The sequence below is a fragment of the Triticum aestivum genome, chromosome 1B (assembly GCF_018294505.1).
Source record: "Triticum aestivum cultivar Chinese Spring chromosome 1B, IWGSC CS RefSeq v2.1, whole genome shotgun sequence".
Taxonomy (NCBI): domain Eukaryota; kingdom Viridiplantae; phylum Streptophyta; class Magnoliopsida; order Poales; family Poaceae; genus Triticum; species Triticum aestivum.
In genome coordinates this window covers 294,955,396-294,960,806 of record NC_057795.1, presented here as the reverse complement: position 1 = coordinate 294,960,806, position 5,411 = coordinate 294,955,396, and the positions used below count along the sequence as shown (strand labels likewise).

Sequence of the window (5,411 nt, the reverse complement as noted above, 5' to 3'; positions counted from 1 at the left end):
TTTTGTGTCATTGACTGCTCCTTCTCATCCTCCCCACGTCCCTTCTTTGCAATGTATCCTTCCTCCGCATTCATCTCCTCCCCCCCTCTCTTCCCGAGACTGACGTCCAGCTTGTCCTGACTACCAAAATTTTCTGGGCGGTTCCGACGCTTGAACTTGTTGCTGCTCTTTACTTTCGCCACAGACTCCACAGCCACTTCCTTCTCGGTCCTCATTGCTTCCCCCTCCTTTCCCGTCTCATGAGGCATAATGTTCTTAACCGCATCTTTAGCACCATTTATACTCCGCCCCCCCCTTCTCATTAGTGGAACTGTGATCTATGGCCATCTGGGTTGGTTCTTGTTCCTTCTGCACGAGCTGAGTTTCAGAGAATTGGATGCTTCTGGCTGCCTTGCTCCCCTCATCCCCACCACCTCCCCCCCTGAATTTTGAGTGGACTAGTTACTTCCTTCTCTTCTCCACCCTTCTCTTTTTCATTGCTTTTTGATACGTGCTCTTCCTTCCTCCAGGAGAGGCCATTGCTTCCTGAACCCCGAGACCCGCTGCCCCAACCATATTTCCTTGTTCTCTCCTGACTACTCTCACTTCCACTATAGCTTCTGCCACCCTGTCCTTTCCCATAAGTTACAACATCAAGTTTCCTGGGATTTGTTTCTTCCGCCCTCAGCCATGGCCCATACTGTGGCGCTTCTCCCTTGGGAGGTTTAAGCCTACACTCCTTTTCTCCATGTCCGATTACACCGCAGGTATAGCAGAAATCAGGCATATATTCATACTCAAACCGGCACCACAACAACCCCTTCTTCTTCCTTTCGCCATCCTCTCCCCCTCCTACAGTACCCCCCTCTCCATCCTTATCCATCTCCTTCTTGTCCCGATTCAACACAAAACCTCTCATCAGGGGTTCTTGTATATTCAGTTTAACTTTGACTCGCTGCTGGTTTTGACCGCATGGTAACTTCACATGGCCAATAACGGGTGGGCTCCTGTCCCGTGCCTGTTGGCTGGGTAAGCTGTTTCAAGGTGCGGGTGTGCCCTCTCCCCGCATGCCGCGTGCGCGTCGCGCCATTTGCGGGAGCGTGGGTAGCCATGCCCTCGAAAGCACCTTGGTCCAATCCCATCGCCCCGCACGCCACAACCCCTCCCTCCCTCTTCGATATCTCTCCCTCCTCAGCCGCCACAAACCCTAGCCCCATTTCCTACAATCCAGCGGTCGCTACCCCTCCTCCATCCGACCTCCGCCGTCAGCCGCCGCCGCCGCTACGGCTTCTCTGTCCACCGACTGCGTGCGTGCAGGTGGCCAGTTTCCTTCCGCCCCGACCTTCTCCATTGTCTCCCCAGTTCACCCCCATCCCTTGCTGCCCGAGGTGCTCATCTTCCCAGGTCGTGAGGAAGCCGCGTGAGGATGTCTCCACGGTAATCGGGGAACCACCATGGCGTGCCGCCGGGGGAAGCCTTGGATCCATGCAGGGGGCCTCCCCGGGGGCGCAGAGGAGGGGGTGTGGAGGCGTGAGGCCAGAAGGAGTTTGGGATCGCTGGAGGAGCACAGCCCGCACGGGGGCTGGTTATCGCCAGAGCAGAGGGGAGGAGGTCGATGCAGGGGATGCCATGTATGGTCGGGGCGCTGGATCCGCCTTTCCCCATGCCACCGCTGTCCTACGTCAACGATGCCGCCATGGCCTTCTCTCCACTGACCTCTTTCCACGAATTTTTGCCTTCAACGCTAAGGTGAAATGACTCTTCCCATCTGACTCTATTTTCAGTCTGTTCTTCCTGCTGCTAATTCTTACTCTTCAGGAGCAGGGACGGTCTGTAGGCTAGCGGTAGCGGGATGGAATCCCCTTGTCCAGTACCAGCCGGTGAAGATGGAAGGAAGCCACGGGTACCTCAAGGCTTAGGAACTTTTTGGGATAACTGAGTTGGTCAATGTCAAAAATGGAAAAGGAGAAGGAAATCACCATTCGATTTATGATTGGGCGTAGGTAAGGTTACTGGCATCAAGCTTTATGTTTTATAGAAAAAAGGACTCAACAAAGCTTCAGATTCTTGTTATGTTGTGATTTTGCAAGATCTTTGTAGTTATTTAATTGCTCAACCCAAAATACGGATTTCACTCAACATATGGTGTGTTATATTACTGATTATCTAGACCTATTTAACTTTTGCTAAGAAGAAGTGCACTGACTCTACTTTGGAATAATGAGATTTGTCGTAATTTCAACAATGGTACTCATGGTGGTTTCAGTTCCATGGACATTGTGAGAATGGCCACGTTATTCCAGTGTATTGTTTCCAGATCTCATGTTTGTCTAAGTCACCAAGTTAATCCACAAGAATTTGTTTACTTTCTTGGCTATTGTGGTTAAAGGCATCCTTTTATTAGAGCTATAGTTTTTGGACATGTTCCGGTTTGGTTATTTTTTTATGGATTTTGAATATGGTTCAATTTGATCACTTTTGAGACTCAGTTAGAACAGATAAATTTGTTTCTTTACCATATAGTTCCTAATTAGAAAAGCCTCATATGCAGGTTGGAGGCATTGGCGTGAAGGTGTCGTGAGTTATCTGCAAGGGCATTGTTGTGACGTGCTCCTCCATATCTCCTGCGAGTTATTGGTGTGGCGATCATGGCTCCAGATAGCAGCGCTTCAAGGTCACTTAAGCCTGAATGAGTTATCAAGTCTACTGGAACTATTCATGTTTAGGCTTGTTCATTGGTTTTCGAACAGACAGTCCCTTAAGTATGTTTGATCACAATTAAAAGGAGGAAGTCAGATTATTGCAATGTAAGTGCCTGAACTCGAAGCTTGCTCCTGCCACTGTGTCATAATATCTCATTTTCATATATAAGATGATAGTAACTGAATGATCATATCAGGAGTCCGTTATTGGCAGCCTTGTGAGGTCTTCTTCATAACATGTTCTCCTGTTTTTAATGTTTGTATTCTCTTTGTTGCAAGGTGTGGCTGCAGGTAAAGTTGTCAAGATGATCTGGTGCTTGCTCGAGCCGTTGATTACTGCTGCTTTGCTAAGGTTCAAGGTAACCCCTTTACCATGATGACTACCAGAGTGACCTTCGATGTGTATAGATGGTGATGCATATGGGGACAGACAAGAACTAGCGAACTTAATATCAGATTCCCTCAACTATGAATTCTTTAATTATTGAAGGCTTTCATATTCATATCAATACAAGGCGGAATATGATGCAGGTGAATGCCTTTATTTTGTTTCTTTACGATCTTCTCCTCTACTTAATGATAGATGCAGTGTATAGGGTCATCGAGTCAGTTTGAATGCTTTCGTGACAACCGGTATAGCACTGAATCAGGCAAGGTGTGAATAAGTGTGCTTAAATGCTTGCTTTGTTTATGTGTTTACTGCTTACTTTGTTGTACAAGTTCCACTTTTGAATCTGCCCTCTTTTAGGCACGTGTATTTCCCACAAATATGTTGGTAAATGTGTGCACTACATAGTTTTCAGGCCAACTGGATTACGAGAGCCTCCTCCTTCTTCCCCTCCTCACTAAGGAGGTCAGATCGATCTAGCATCTTTTCCCCTAATTTAGGGGTCCTCCCATGGCCCCTCCTCTACTCGGCTCTCCTCTGTCCTATTTCTCCTCTATCAAAAATACGAAAACTACCACGAAAATAAGTGATGCTTGCTGCTCTTCACTGCTAAATATCATGATGAAGTATATCAAGTGACATCGTCCCAGAAGAAGAGATGAGCATTCAATATACAAAGAAAAAAATCAGGTCCAATATTTGCATGAATACTGATTCTGGCAACATGTTAATGATTCATAAATAATCTCCCGTTTCCTCTAACCTATGTATGTCTTTCTATATTAATTCATAAAAATGAATCAGCACAGTTCATATTTGATTTCAAGATAAAGAAATTTGAAAGATGTATAAGAGGTGAATCAAATGACATTATTTCAAAGTTGTACAACATATATCATCACTACTAGAAAACATTTTGTAGGAGGGTGCATTTAATCTTCTGTACTAAATTCTTCATTGCCTTCCCATGATTGTTGGAGTACAATTCTCACAGGAGGTCCCGTTAATGTTATATTTAGAGGGTGTCAAGTTTAGACCATCGTGCCTACGGTAACATTTCATAAAATCCACGCTAATCTTATGTGGGGTTCAAGTCGGATATCTAGGGTAGTTCTATTAATTCCTGAATGGTTGCTCGGGTAGTAATGAATTTATTTATTTATTTTTCTTCTTCTAGCTGTTGTCAAATACTTAAGCATTTCCCTTTCATACTATTTTAGATTTAAAATGAGAGTTGCCATTCTCCAACAAGTATAGTCTTGGGTTAGTTGTTGACAGCTCAAGTGTAGTGTACATCAGTTACACATGAATAGATTGCTTTTTAGTGTACTGCACCATTTAAATGGAAAACTTATTACACTAATGTCATTCTCCAGTAAGCATAGTTGGATGTACATCAGTTAAACTTCTTCTAAATGTTGTTAAATGCTCAAGTACTTTCCTTTCATATTATCAGTTACACCTGACAGGTTGCTTGAGAAGGTGCAGTACACTACATCACTAAACTCTACAGTAATGGATTGCTGGAGAAGGGTGCAGTACACTGATGCCATACTATGTTACACTGGTGCCATTTCCGAGCTAGATCAAAGCCATTATTATTCCTCAGATGGCGCAATGGAATATGGCCATTTATATTTCTTATTTGTTAACAGTGTTGTGTACTATAGATGAATTATTAATTAAACCTGAATGTCGCCGACTCGACAGGACAGTGGTAGCGACCTGTTTAACACCAGGTGTTGCAGGTACTCTCTGATTGCAAAGGATGTTTAGAATCAGAACAAAACTAGGTATTGTGTCTTGTGGCATGCTGAGACTTTCAAGAAAGAGGTCCTTATCAGAGAAGCATTCTCTTCTTACAACTGATGTATGATATGATTTAGTCCAATCCTTATTTCTCTGGGGCATCAACAATGTAAGCCTGTTCGATTCATTACCATATGTTTTCCTCTGAGATGCTTCCGTCTGCTAGATAACATTTTTTGGTCATGTTGCATCACATGACTCGAGCAAGTAACACTTGTTTCCTACTTTTAACTCCGTACTAATGCCTTCTTGGTTATCTTTTATGTTGAAACTGCGTAATGCAGTAAGCAATACCCATGGCAAGTCTCTCTGTTATGGAAGGTCCACCAACCATAGCGTCAACTCTTAGATTCTTTCACATGGCATGAATTCTTTTCTACAAAGTGGATCCTGTTTTTCTTTAGGTGACAATGCATGCTGGTTCTTTTCACTTGGAGAAAGATTAACTCTGGAAGGCAGTATTTTCTTTGGATTCTTTCACTCTCCTTTTCATGGCGCCACTATTGACATTCAGTTTCTGAAGCAAGTCATTC

General features: G+C 44.2%; 1 long non-coding RNA gene across 4 annotated transcripts; it reads left to right on the top strand.

Annotated features, from left to right (window-relative positions):
* The first annotated feature begins 1,079 nt into the window (after positions 1-1,079).
* On the top strand, positions 1,080-5,005 carry LOC123120241 (uncharacterized). 4 transcript variants are annotated; one of them, XR_006459358.1, is made up of 5 exons: positions 1,080-1,728; positions 1,798-1,982; positions 2,531-2,786; positions 2,961-4,119; positions 4,539-5,005. It is a non-coding gene; the product is annotated as an uncharacterized lncRNA (long non-coding RNA). The 4 variants fall into 4 exon arrangements; XR_006459359.1 differs by having other exon boundaries at positions 1,086-1,728; positions 1,804-1,982; positions 2,961-5,005; XR_006459357.1 differs by having other exon boundaries at positions 1,089-1,728; positions 2,973-5,005.
* Positions 5,006-5,411: the final 406 nt, after the last annotated feature.